The sequence below is a fragment of the Pelophylax lessonae genome, assembly GCF_965119305.1.
Source record: "Pelophylax lessonae genome assembly, chromosome: 4".
NCBI classification, from domain to species: domain Eukaryota; kingdom Metazoa; phylum Chordata; class Amphibia; order Anura; family Ranidae; genus Pelophylax; species Pelophylax lessonae.
Window position 1 is genome coordinate 177,276,483 of NC_138771.1, and position 15,033 is coordinate 177,291,515.

Consider the following 15,033-nt stretch of genomic DNA (forward strand, 5'->3'; position numbering starts at 1 on the left):
TCCTACCTCCAGTTAAAGCAAGGAAAGCGACTTCCAGCACATGGAAGTCTTATATTGCATGGTGTGAATCTATTGGATTTCCCCCACAGACCTATTCGGTGACCCGAATTTTGTTCTTTCTGCAACAAGGGGTTGAGCAGAAACTATCCTTGAGCACGATCAAGGGTCAGGTTTTCGGCGTTAGCAATCTTCTTTCAAGAAACCTTTGGCTAATCATTCCTTGGTGCGGAATTTCATCCACGGGGTGCGACATCTGGCTCCGCCAGTGTGCGCACCCTTACCGCCTGGTATCTTAATTTAGTGTGGTCGGTTCTTCAGAAACTTCTCTTTGAAGATATTAGGGAGATTCCCTTGCTTACATTCCCAGAAGGTGGCCTTCTTGGTGGCCATTACTTCTGTACGCAGGGTGTCAGAACTGGCCGCATTATCCTGTCGTTCCCCAGATCTGGTGGTTCATAGGGATAAGGTGGTTCTTCTTCCGAATCCATCCTTCCTTCCTAAAGTGGTTTTCGTAAGACGGACTCACTTTTTGTGATCACGGATAGCCCTTGAAGGGGGTTGCCTGTGTCTGCCGCGACCATATCTACATGGATCAGTCAGACCGTGGTACAGGCTTATTCTATTAAGGGTCGGAATCCTCCGTTCCCTGTTAGGGCGCACTTCACTCGAGCGCTCAGTACTTCCTGGGCCTTTCGCCATCAGGCGTCAGTGGTCCAGGTATGTAAAGCGGCCACCTGGTCGTCGGTACATACCTTTACAAAATTTTATAAAATTGATGTGATGGCATCGGCGGATGCCTCATTTGGCCGCAAGGTTTTGCAGGCCGCAATTTGAGGAGACCGGTGGTCTACCTCGAGGGTTTTTTTCTGTTTGAAAATTTTTTTGTTGAGTCTCATCATTAAAGATGAGCATTGTAAACTTCTAGTTGGCACCGGTTGGCCCTTCTAGATTTGGATTTGATTTCCATTTTCCCACCCCTCATTTGTGATACTGCTCTGGGACTTCCCGAAGGTGCTGTATCACCGAGGACTACGTCTGTCAATGAGCGATAGAGAAAAATGGATTTTTGTAAAATCTTACCGTAAAATCCTTTTCTCTTAGCTCATTGACAGACGTAGTACCCGCCCCTCTGTTTTTGAGTTGGGTTGGGTTAAATTCTCTAAGCACTGCTTTTGTGACATAACTGATTTGCTGTGGCAGAGAGAGAGAGGATATACCCTCGGGGACTGCCCCTGGGGTGTGGCCAGAGCATTTTTCATTTCCTGTCTAGTCCTACTCCTGTGGAGGCAACATAACCCGAAGGTGCTGTATCACCGAGGACTACGTCTGTCAATGAGCTAAGAGAAAAGGATTTTACGGTAAGATTTTACAAAAATCCATTTTTTGCGCTGTAATATAGACTGCCAGCTAAAAAAAGGCAAAAAAATGAATTTTAGTGTTCTTGTTTACTGGCAGAATTGAATTGAAGCAGGTGTATATCAGCGATGCCAAAATATTGCTATTGGGTTGGTAAATCATGTTTTTATTTTTTTTTTTCCATATGCTGCAATATCACCTCCTATTGTTTCCTATGTACAACTTCCCCTCCCCCCCCCCCTCTTTCACCCATATATTCATCAGTGCTCTCCCACCACCCCCTCCTCCTCTGCAGCCGTCAAAAATATCTGACACTATAGAGTATGAAGAAACTTAATCTCCTCCCCTCGATTTTAGTGCCTAATCTTTAGATCTAGCGCTGTCATATGGCCAGAAAAGTGGCCGCCGACACAACTGCTTCATTAAATCGCCCACAGCAGTTATTTTAGGAGCAGGATGTGGAGGAGGGAAAGGGCAGCGAGGGATCACTGGTAGGGAGAGTCACCTGCATGGACAAGGTGACCGTGTTCCTTTTAAAGTATATGTTGCCTAACATTTTCATATTGCAGATATGTGTGTATGTTGTATCATGTGTTCAAAAGTATCCTGGGGGTGAGGTGGATCCCCTGAATCGTACCTCCCTCCACCCCCCACTTTCCACTTCCCTTGTCCCTTCATCTCTACTCTCCTCTTTTTCTCCTCTCATCTGAACAAATTATATGGCATTGCCCCAAATGTTATTTTCTATGGCACATGTGATTCGTGTTCGGGTTTTATAGCTTTTGTTGACATCTGATATTAAGTGCCGGTTCACACTATAGCGTGTGCGGCGATCGCATTTAATATCGGAGCGCACTGCTCCTTCATTACATGCGATCGGATGTGCAGTGCGAATTCAGCCATACACTTTGTATGGCTAAATTCGCACTGCACCCGCACAAAAGTCGCACATGATCCTTTTTTTCAGCCGCATCAGGATCGGATCGCACAGTGGTTCACACTTGTGCGATCCGATCCTGTGCGAACTGTCAGATCGCACTGCGATATGCGATCAAACTGGGGGTGTCGTTAACATTTAATTGACACCCCTTGCGTATCGCATATGGCAGTGTGAACTGCCAGATGTGCGTTTGCGATGCGGGATCACGCTGCAAATTCGCAGCCTTCCCGCATCGCTTAAGTGTGACCCGGCACTTAGACTGTGCCGATTTAACCTTTTTTTTCATCTCTTCTTCGTAACAATCTTTTTCCAGGCCACGGTACTGTTTGTTTTTGCAATAACTTTGCTTAGTGCAACCCTGGTTATGTAAACAGACCTGTATTATATGACTACATTTATACTGTTGTTTTTTTTTTATTTGTACATAATACGTGCATAAAATTTGTGCGCATGTGCATAATTTGTGCATAAAACGAATAAACATATTGAAATTAAAGGTGTCCTGTTCTTTGCATTTCTTCCTTTGTTTGAAATTACCTGGTGATCCTTCCAGCCCCCCTGCTATCCTATTTCAAACTGACCACACTAGACATAAGAGCACATATTTCCCACCCTGGTCAGTTTTCTGGGTGTGCTGGGACCACCACCTGCCTGTCCTCCAAAGGCCAAAACGTATGCAGACACACTCCCCCTGCATGGCTTTTCACTTAGAAGATCAGTGCATTGCTTTTTCTCTGCCTCATGCTTGCATGCTGTTCTACAGTCCCCACCCCCCCTAATGTAGCTGAGAATGGAGGTTATGTGATCACTTATAAAGGGGAAAAAAAGGTATTCATAATGTTTTTTTAACTGCTTGACCTCCGGAAGGTTCATGACCAGGGCGTCAGCACTGTGCTGCTTTAACTGGCCATTGCACATAACTGAAAATTGCACATGTAACACTGTGCACAGATGTAATTTTATATATTCTTTTCCACACAAATAGAGCTTTCTTTTGGTGGTATTCGGTCACCACTGCGTTTTTTTTTTTTTTGTAAATGTTATTATATGAAAACATACTGAAAATTAAAAAAAAAAAAAGTTTCTCTACTTTATTATGTAAACTATTAGAGGGGATGATAAGGGACTATATCCAAGAATTTGCTGATGAAAACCATATCATTAGTAGTAATCAGCATGGGTTTGATAGGTCATTCTTGCCAAACCAATCTGTTAACATTCTACGAGGAAGTGATCTGCCATCTAGATATCTGGATTTTGCAATAGCAGTCAATACAGTCCCCCACAGATGCTTAATTCACAAACTGAGGTCTATAGGCATGGACCTTAGGGTTTGTACAAGGATAGAAAACTGACTACAGGGGTGGATTCAAAGGGTGATCATAAATGGCTAATACTCAGAATGGTCTGGAATGGTAAGTGGGTTACTGCAGGGCTCTGTCCTGGAACCAATTCTGTTTATTTATTTTTTATAAATAATATAGAGGATGGGATAAATATCTTAATATCAGTGTTTGCTGATGATCCAAAACTTAATAGGGGAAAAAATTCACAGCAAGATATAGTAACCTTAGAAGAAGACCTCAATAAAGTAATGGGGTGGGCAACTACATGGCAAATGAGGTTTAAAGGAGTTGTAAAGGCAGAAGGTTTTTTATCCTAATGCATTCTATGCATTAAGATAAAAAGCCTTCTGTGTGTGGCAGCCCCTCCAGCATCACCTAATACTTACTTGAGCCCCATCTCTGTCCAGCGATGTCCATGAGTTCCTTGGCCATCTTTCTTCCTGATTGGTTGAGACACAGCCGTGGTGCAATTGGCTCCCACGACTGTCAAAGTCAGCCAATCAGGAGAGAGAGGAGGTGGGGCCAAACCGCAGCTCCGTGTCTGAATGGACACACGGAGCTGCAGCTCGGCTCGGATGCCCCCTTAGCAAGCTACTTGCTGTGGGGGCACATGACATGAGGGAGGGGCCAGGAGCATCGAAGTGGGACCCGAGAAGAGGTGGATCCAGACTGCTCTGCAAAACCAACTGCACAGAGGAGGGAAGTATAACATGTTGTTTTTTAATAAAAAAAACTGGGGGTTCTAGTAGATCGCACTCAGCATGGGCATGCAATCAAGCTGCAGCAAGCCAAGCTAGCAGAATTTGTGCATGCATAAAAAAGCGAATTTACGACAGAGATAAAATTATAATATCGCCACTTTATAAAACTGGAGGAGAAGCAGTTTAAACTCCTACTGCGTAGGGGTTTTTTCACTGTCAGGGCGGTAAGGATGTGGAATTCACTTCCACAATCGGTTGTGTCAGCGGGAAGTATTGATAGTTTAAAAAACTCTTGGACAGATATCTTTGCGAACACAGTATACATGGATACGGGAAATGATTATGAACATGCACACCTACACAGGTTGGACTGGTGTCTTTATTCAGCCTTGCCAACTATAACTATGCAACTTTTTGGTATAAAACCTATTCAATAAAATCAAATTTCTTGTGGTGGGCAATCTGGCACCAACAGACACTGGCTGGGAGGGACACTGACTGACACCAATGTTTCTAGTGACACTAATACAGTGATCAGGAAGGGTGTGTGGGAAAGGGGTGAACATCAAGGGCCTTTTACGAACAGATCTGTCTGCCTTTTCTCCCTGCACCCTTTCAGGGAGAAGAAACAGACAGTTCGCTGTCTGTGTACAGAGTTTTGTGTGTTTGTCAGCAGTTTTTGTGCTGTGATTGGCCACTCAGCAGGTTTCAGCTGAAATCTGCTCAAAAACTCATGCTGTGTCTAATCCTAGTGTAGCAAGGTTTCCAGGCCTTAGGCCTGATGTGGGTCTGCCATTCGTATCGGAATCCTCTCCAGCCCATGTGATCTGTGACCCTGGGTGTGACAACTGAAGCAGCGACAACTCTGGCATCTTTGTTTGTGGTTTTTTTTTTGGAATTAGGGATGGGAGAAGGGAATGAGTGGGATACTCCTTGAGGCTTAACTATTTACAATTAGGACTTCACGTTCCTTGACGCCAGCCAACGCTCACCAGTGCTGTATCTTGGCCTAGGCCAACAAGGCCCAGGCCTAGGGCGGCATTTTCCAGGGGGGGCAGCAAAAAGCTGCACCCTGCACGAAAAAAAAACAGCCTCCTCCCGGCACGAAAAGGGTCCCCGCTGGCTTGCGCTACACTTTTTGTATAGTGCCAGTCTTATGTGGTGAATTGGGCCATTGGGCAGGGTCCAGGAGGCAAATCAGTCTGGTACCCCCATAAAGCGGTCACACTGCTACTTACCAGTATGATAATACCGGCCGGTCAGGACATTCGGACAGACCGCAGTCCGCCGACCACACTTAATACAACTGGCCCGATAATCGCCAATGCTAATAAGTGTTGCTCTGCAGCAAAATGCTCCGCCTACTCTCCTCTGCCCCCAGGCACTGATGGGCACTCATATGCTGCACTGATAGGCGCTAATAGGCTGTACTGATGGGCACTAATATGCTGCTTTGATGGCCACTGATGATGCGGCAATGGTGGGTACTGATAAACTGCACTGATGGGCACTAATGAGGCAGCACTGATATGCTGCACTGATGAGGCTGAACTTATGGGAACTAATGAGGCTGCACTGATAGACTGTGGTTGTGGTCTCTGGTTTACCGATGACAGGGCGGGTCATAAACAGGAAGGGGTGTGGCTTTTACAGGAAGGGGTGGGTCATATTTAAATTAGGGGGTGCACAAGTTTAGTCAGGCCTAGGGCAGCACAAAACCTAAATACGACACTGACGCTCACTGACACTGAGAACACTCTGTAGAACAAAAGTAGTGCTGAATCCTTGACTTCTAGTCCAGAAGTTCCAAGACTGAGAACTGTAGCACTCCTGACCCTGTTGTACTGTGAAAGTCACTGAATACTTTCCCCCGCCTGACACAGCTTGAGGTAGTATATAGTAGAACTCTGTATAGCTGTCATTTTAACTGGCATGCTACCATTCAGGGCCCAAACTGCAGTTGCCCCCTTTATCCTTGAACTCTTCAGAGTCCACTGACTATGTACCCCCTTTGTAGCTTCAGGGTCCTCACCCTACTCAATAAATCACAGCACTGCTGTTAGGCAGACAAGGCCCACTATACATTTACCTAGCACCTACCTGTAGGGTGCTACACTAGCATTAGTTAGTAGGGCCTACATACATATGCACCCCAAACCCAGAAGAAAGGCTGCGGCAAACAGGTATTTCTATTTTAAACAGAATGGGTTGTTTTTTTGAAGGTGAAGGTTTACATATGCTTTTAGGCTGGACATATCGCTGTAAGCTTAACCATTTTGCATGTTTTTATATAGATATGTAATAAGAATTTTTCTAAGTCCGCAAAACATCAAAAGGTAATTCAATGTCTGCCCCCCATCACTTATGTAAGAAATAAATCTCTTGTATGTTTTAATTTTCATGACAGCAGGGACATGTAAATATATTGTTTTTAAATAGAACAGTTGCTGTGATTTATATTTAGTTCAGGGTTTTGGTTCTGACTCAGCAGTTAAACTGTACCGTGTAATTCTCTTAAAACGGACCTTCCATGCAAATAGAATGTCTGATCTGCTTAGTTACAGTTTAGGGAATATATTACCCAAACACATTTATATTCCTGATAGGAGTCTGTTGTATCATGCACTTATGTTAAAAAGTATCCTGTTCCTTGTATTGCTCCCCTTTGTGTGGAATACCTGGTAATCCAGCCAGTCCCCTGCTGTCCTATTTTAAACTGGGCATGAGAGTACATCCATCTTATCATGGTCAGTGGTGGTGAAATGAATGCATATGATGAACACAAAAATATAGAGACATGCATGTATAGTTGGGGAGTTCTCATCATATAGGGGGTAGCAAGGACAGGAAAGACTCCTGCGATCAGTATAAGTGGTTTTCTGCCATCCGTGGCAAGAAATGCAGACAGAAGTCACTATGTGTTAGTGGACTGCTGGGTTCAGGTTCAAGAGACTCCTCTCTACAGTAAACTGATAGGAGCCATTCATGTCATTGATACCTTTAATGAGATTGCAAATCCTCAGTTGGGAAGAGGTGAGCAGGACAACAGGCTTACTGGCCACTTGGTTGCTTGTGGCTACCTGCACAGTATGGATACTGACAGTAGGAGTGTTTTGTACTGTAGATAAGGCTGTATAATTAATTACTTTCATTACAGCTGACATCTAAAGCATATAAAATCACATAAAAGATTGTTCTGTGTTCCTTCTAAAGTGTATGTAGCCCCTCTGCCATATAAGGGAGTGTCCCCTAAATTTAGTATGCATGTCTGTGGACAGCAAGTGCTGACTTGTAGATTTGCTTTGCTTAGTTGCCCTTAAATGCAGTCTGCCTGTCAGTTCTCCCTTCTGCCACAAGGTGTCACTGTCATCTCTGGCACTAGTAGGAAGATTTATTGTAGGTCTGTATTATAAATATTTATATCTCTCCAGCCAACCATTGGGAGTTTCCTGTGGCAGTGATGCATTTGCACATACATACAGCAGCATGTCCACACTGAGTCTTTCACCATCCATTCAGTAGTGTACTATCCCTTAATATTGCCACACTGATCTACATGCCCAGTCATATGGTATACATGATGAACCTCCTCTCTTTATATATACATGCATGTCTCTATATTTTAGTGTTCATCATATGCATAAATTTCAGCTCCGTGATTGACTCCGTTGCATTACATTCTGTTTTAAAGACATGTTCTTAAGCATAACATTTTACTATACTGAGCTTATTATATGTTTTATATTGTTTTGATCTTTTTAATCACTTACCGAGCAGCTGCTGCAGTTATGCGTCAGCAGGTTCCCGCGAATCGCCGTACCTGTACGGCGGTTCGCGGGAGCGATCCTGTGGGTGCGCACGCATGCCCGGGCCCACTCGGCAGTGGGGAAGCCGAGGCATGGGGCAGGCAACCACGATTGCCGCCTGGCATCCGCGATCGCTCCCTGTGAAGAGAGAAAGGTGGTCTGCTGTTGTAAACGCAGACCATTGTTCTCTCTGCTATCAACACAGAGCCCCTGTGTTCCTGCTATTTAGCATCACAGGTCTCTGTGTTGATATGACAAGTCCATCCCCCATACAGTTAGAAAACACCCCCTAGGCTCACACCTAACCATTTGATCGTCCCTGGGTTAACCCCAAGGGCCCTGCCAGTGTCATTATTACAGTAACAGTGCATATTTTTAGCACAGATTACTGTAGTAATGCCACCGGTCACTCCAAAAAAATGTCAGGGGTCCGATCTGTCCACCACAATGTCACAGTCCCGCTAAAAATCACTGATCGCCGACATTACTAGTAAAAAAAATAAGTAAAAATGATATAAATCTTTCCCCTTAGTTTGTAGACGCTATAACTTTTGTGCAAACCAATCAAAATACGCTTATTGGGATTTTTTTACCAAAATATGTAGCAGAATACAAACTGGCCTAAAATGATGAAAAAAATTGGATTTTTAAACTTTATTTTTTTTTTAGGAAAGTTCTATAGCAGAAAGTGAAATCTTTTTTTTTTTTTTTTTTCAGAATTGTCGCTCTATTTTTGTTTATAGGGCAAAATAAAATGATCAAAGTGATCAAATATCACCAAAAGAAAGCTCTGTTTGTGAGGGAAAAAAGGACATCAATTTTATTTAAGTACAATGTCGCACAACCACGCAACTGTCAGTTAAAGTAACGCAGTGCGGGATTGCAAAAAATGGCCTGGTCATTAACCACTTCCCGCCCGCCCTATTACAAATTGACGGCGGGAATGTGGTTGAGTTATCCTGACCGGACGTCATATGACGGCGGCAGGATAACACCGCTCTGGGCGCCCCCCGGGGGCGCGCAGAGCGGCGATCGGTGATGCGGGGTGTCAGTCTGACACCCTGCATCTCCGATCTCGGTAAAGAGCCTCTGACGGAGGCTCTTTACCATGTGATCAGCCGTGTCCAATCACGGCTGGTCACATAGTAAAACAGGAACAGCCGTTGATCGGCTTTCCTTAGTTCGTGCCTGACAGGCACGAGTAAAGGAGCGCCGATCGGCGGCTCCCCTGACAGGGGGGGGTCGGCACTGGTAATCAGATCATTGATTACCAGTGCAGACCCTCGGGGGGGGGGGATGCCACTAGATCCACCAGGGATGCCCACTATGACCCCAGGGATGCCCACTATGACCCCAGGGATGCCCACTATGGCCACCAGGGATGGCGATCAGGGCTCAGGGAGCCCCCCATTGCCCTCCCCATCAGTGATGCCCACTAGTGTCCTCCCTATCAGTGCTGCCCACAAGTGCCCATCATTGCCATCCTTTAGTGTCGCCCACCAGTGCCCATTATTGCCCACCAGTGCTGCCTATCAGTGCCCATTAGTGCCCATCAGTGCCGCCCGTCAGTGCCGATCAGTGCCGACCATCAGTGCCCATCAGTGCCCACCAGTGCTGCCTATCAGTGCCCATTAGTGCCCGTCAGTGCCACCTATCAGTGCCCATCAGTGCCGCCTATCAGTGCCCATCAATGCCGCCTATCAGTGCCCAGCAGTGTCGCCTATCAGTGCCCACCAATGCTGCATATCAGTGCTACATATCAGTGCCACATATCAGTGCCTATCAGTGCCGCCTATCAGTGCAGCCTATCAGTGCCACCCCATCAGTGCCACCCCATCAGTGCCACCCCATAATTGCCTCCTCATCAGTGCCTGTCAGTGCAGTCTCATCAGTGCTCATCAGTGCAGGAAAAAACTTATTTATTTACAAAATTGTATAACATAAACAAAAAAACTTTTTTTTTTTTCAAACTTTTCTGTCTTTTTTTATTTGTTTAGCAAAAAGTAAAAATCGCACAGGTGATCAAATACCACCAAAAGAAAGCTCTATTTGTGGGGGGAAAATGATATAAATTTGGTGTAGGTAGAGTGTTGCATGACCGCGCAATTGTCATTCAAAATGCAACAGCGCTAAAAGGGGAAAATTGGCCTGGGCGGGAAGGGAGGGAAGTGCCCTGTATTAAAGTGGTTAATGGGGAAAGTCTTACGGTCCAGAAGTGGTTAAAAAAAAAAATAAGAAGACTGCTATGTTTCGAACTTGTACTGCTGTGGTTGTATAATGCAGTCGCTGACATGTTATCCTCCCATGTCTTGTGCGCCCATAGCTCGTCCCATCTTTCCTCTTAATCTGATCTGCTCTTTACATTACCCCTCCCCAGCTTGCAAGCTCATTGGCCAGTCATGTGATCTGTTCCCACCCCTTCTCCCTTTAATAGCTTGCTCACCACTCTGAAGTTTAGGTTTTGAAGAAGGAGCTTTTGAGCATGCTCTGAAACGAGTCACCTCCCTCTTGCTGACGTCACTGCTGTCCCCTGTGTTCCACAGTGGTTTCAGGAAGTGTGGCGGCCATCTAGCTCCTCCAGACTCTGGTCCGCGTAGGGACAGGGAAGACCATCTCAGGAGGACTTTATACGTTGATGAGCCTGTTTACTCTGTAATCCTGTAAGTGTTTTTAACTGTTGCCTTTTAATAAAATTGCTGACTTACTGTACTTAGAAGCGCCTTTCTCTGCATATCTCCTTCTATCCAGAGCCTGCTTCTCTCCTGTAAGTGCTGTTCGAGTGCCTGTCCGCTTTCTGTCCTGTTAACTTGGATAATCCTGAATGTATATGGCACCTGGAGGACTCTTCTAGCCAAAGTGCTCCTACTTACCATTTCTCATTTTATTGCCTAGTGTCCAGCAGTAAGAACCTAAGCTCCATGTTGCAAAACGTAGTTCTCTTTCTTTTGTGGGAAAAATTTAAAAAAGTTTATAGACCTTCAGTGAGCAGCTGAGCTGGGGTACAGGCTGGAAAATATAGATCTAGTAGTCACCCCAGCTTGGCCTATGCATGTGGACCTCTTGAAACAGCCCTGTTTGGACTGAAGGGCAGCCAGTGAGTGTTACCAATAGGGATGCATATGATGGGGTGGCCTCTGGCTGGTTTGGTATGGTATCTCCCCAGGCTGACGTCACCTTAACTTCAGGGACATGATGTCCTATCACGAGGAAGTAACCCCCTTTCTTCCTCCGGATACAGTAAGTGTGCACATCCCCTGTACTTCCTCAGGTTTCTGGAATTGGGTTTTGGGTACCTTTACTCCCCTTGCTCGCCTGCATTCTATGTAAGTTTGATGCATGAGTGCAAGTGCCCTGGGATATTGGGGCCTGGCTCATGGAACATTGGCATAGTGCAGTTCATTACTGTGTTGACGCTGATGCTTTTGGGACTCCTAGTCATGTTTTTATCCCCAGAGATTCCTGTTTACAGGATGTGCCTCCTTCCCTTGGAAGCTAGGGTGGTTTTACTGTGGCGTATAGTACTTCTCAGTTAAAAATGGGTGCATTTGCATGCTGCTATGTTACATAGTTGCATAGTTTGTGAGGTTGAAAAAAGACATCAGTCCATCCAGTTCAACCTATGATATGTGTGTGTGTGTTTGATGTTAACCGTACATTGTATACTCCCTTGTGTTGTGGTCTTAAAGGTGTCCATCTAATAGTTTTTTTAAGCTATCGATGTTCCCTGCTGATACGACTGCTTGTGGAAGAGAATTCCACATCCTTACTGCTCTGACAGTAAAGAACCCCTTACGTATTTTAAGGTTAAACCGCCTTTCCTCTAGTTTTAGTGAGTGGCCACGTGTCTTATTGTATCTCCTCTCTCTGAATAGTTTGTTCCTTATGCTAGGGTCGCCAGTACAGTATTTGTACATTGATATCATATCCCCCCTCAATCGTCTCTTCTCCAGAGAGAATAGGTTCAGTGCTGATGTCCTCCATTCCCCTAATTATTTTTGTTGCCCTTCTCTGGACTTTCTCCAGTTCCAGCACATCCTTCCTGAGGACCGGTGCCCAGAACTGGACAGCATACTCCAGATGTGGCCGGACCAGAGTCTTGTAGAGCAGGAGAATAATCTCTTTATTTCTGGAGTGAATCCCCTTTTTTATACATTCCAGTATTCTGTTGGCTTTGCTTGCACGGCTTGGCATTGCATGCCACTGCCATGCCTGTTTTCCACTAGGACCCCCAGGTCCTTTTCCATCCTAGACTCACCCAGAGGTTCCCCCCCTAGTGAGTAGCTTGCTTGAAATTCTGACACCCAAGTACATTTTTCAACATTAAACCTCATCTGCCATGTACTTGCCCACCCCATTATTTTGTTCAGTCTGCTTGTAAGGTTTCCACATCCTGCATATAAGATATTGGCATGCTTAGTTTAGTATCATCCGCAAATACTGAGATTGTGCTAGATATCCCCTCCTCTAGGTAGTTTATGAATAAATTAAACAGGATTGGTCCCAGGACAGAACCTTGGGGGACCCCACTTTCCACACCAATCTGAGTAATCCCCATTTATCACCACCCTCTGGACTCTCCCCTGGAACCAGTATCCAGGTACTCACCCTATGGTCCATACCTATGTATCTTAGTTTGTACAGTAAGCGTTTGTGGGGAACGGTGTCAAATGCCTTTGCAAAGTCCAGATACACCACATCCACAGGCGGTGGATGCTGTGCTATTGAGTGCTATAAGACTACAAAACTTACAAAGCGGATCACTCACATCTATACAAACACTCTTTAAATGTGTATCATTGGGCAAAATTATATTCAAAAGTGGTGCTGCGCTCCCAAATGCTAATGTGCTAGTATCCCTTAAAATCTGTTTGCATAGCAATTTTCAGAATCAGCATATCCTATCAAACCATATAAAACATTAACAAAACAAACAATGCATCAGTCCATAAAGTGTCTTTTGGTATGAAATGCTTGCATATGCTCAATCTTTCATAAAAAAACAGGTTTGTGTTCACATATCCACATTTGATGTCAGTGGACACATCAATAACTCCCAACACAGGTATCAATGGGTGCAATAAATACCCCCAATGTTGATGTCAGTGGACGCATTAATAACTCCCAACACGGGTATCAATGGGCGCATTAAAAACCCCCAACACAGGTATCAGTGGGCGCATTAAAAACCCCCAACATTGATGTCAGTGGACGCATTAATAACCCCAACAAAGGTATCAGTGAACGTATTAATAACCCCCAACACAGGTAGCAGGGGACGCATTAATAAACACCAACACAGGTATCAATGGGCCCATTAAAAGCCCCAACATTGATGTCAGTGGACGCATTATTAACTCCCAACACCGGTATTAGTGGGTGCATTAAAAACCCTCAACATTGATGCCAGTAGACGCATTAATAACCCCCAAATTTTTGTGCCTCTGCGTTTTTGGAAAGGGTCAGGGACTTTTTTCCCTGCAAAATGTAACTTTTTTCATGTAATAGACTTGACTTGAGTTTTTACTGCGATTTTGCTGCAATTTGTGTTTTGCGCTTTTAAATCTGCCCAACAACAAATTTTCCCCCCAAAAAAAGGCAGAAATGCTCAAAAGCTACATGCATAAGTGTGAATCGAGCCTTAGGGCCGATTTACACTGGTACGATGAAAGATGATTGCATGTGATTGGCTATGCAGATCACATGCAATGTCTTTGCGATGTAAATTCAGCCATACAGATTGCATGGCTGAATTAGCATTGCATTCAGACCAAAGTCGCGCAGCACCCTTTTTTTGGTCCACACCAGAATCAGATCGCATGGGTGTTCACAACTATGCAATATGATTCTTGTTCAAATTGACAGTTTGCACTGCGATATGAGAACTAATCTGGGGGGTGTCATTAATTTTGTATTGACACTCCCAGCAGTTTGCATATGGCAGTGTGAACTGCCTGCTAATCGGGGGCAATGCAGGAACCCACAGTGGATTGGTTCCCGCATCGCACCAGTGTGAACCGGCCCTTACAGTGATCCGTGTTAAAAATATGCACTGTCACTGCGATCGCTCCCCATAGAGACAGAGCGGTGGTATGCAGATGTAAACAGATGAACACAGGGATCTTTTGTTCCTTCTATTCAGGAACACAGGTCTTTGTGTTCATCTAGTGCAGGGGTGTCAAACTGGGGGCCCTCCAGCTATTGCGGAACTACAAGTCGCATCATGCCTCTGTCTGTGGGATTCATGCTTGCAACTGTCAGCCTTGCAATGCCTTATGGGACTTGTAGTTCCGCAACAGCTGGAGGGCCGCCAGTTTGACACCTGTGATCTAGTGAGTCCATCCCCCCACACAGTTAGAAAGCACCCCCTAGGGACACATTTAACCCTTTGATCGCCCCTTGTGTTAACCCCTTCCCTGCCAGTGCCATTATTACAGTAACAGTGCATATTTTTAGCACTGATTACTGTAGTAATGTCCCTGGTCCCCTCAAAAGTGTCAAAAATGTCCAATCTGTCCACCACAATGTCGCAGTCCAGCTAAAAATGGCTGATCGCTGCCATTACTAGTAAAAAAAAATAAAAATGCCAAAAATCTTTTCCCTAGTTTGTAGCTGTGCCCAAACCAATCAATATACACTTATTGGGGTTTTTTGACCAAAAATATGTGGCAGAATACATATTGGCCTAAAATGATGAAAACATTTGATTTTTTTTATTTTTTGGCTGTGTTTTATAGCAGCATTGTTTTTTTGTTTTTTTTTTTCAGAATTGTCGCTCTTCTTTTGTTTATAGTGCAAAAAATAAAAAATGCAGAGGTGTTCAAATATCACCATTTTAAGTAACGCAGTGCCCAATCGCAAAAAATGGCGTGGTCATTAAAGCGGAG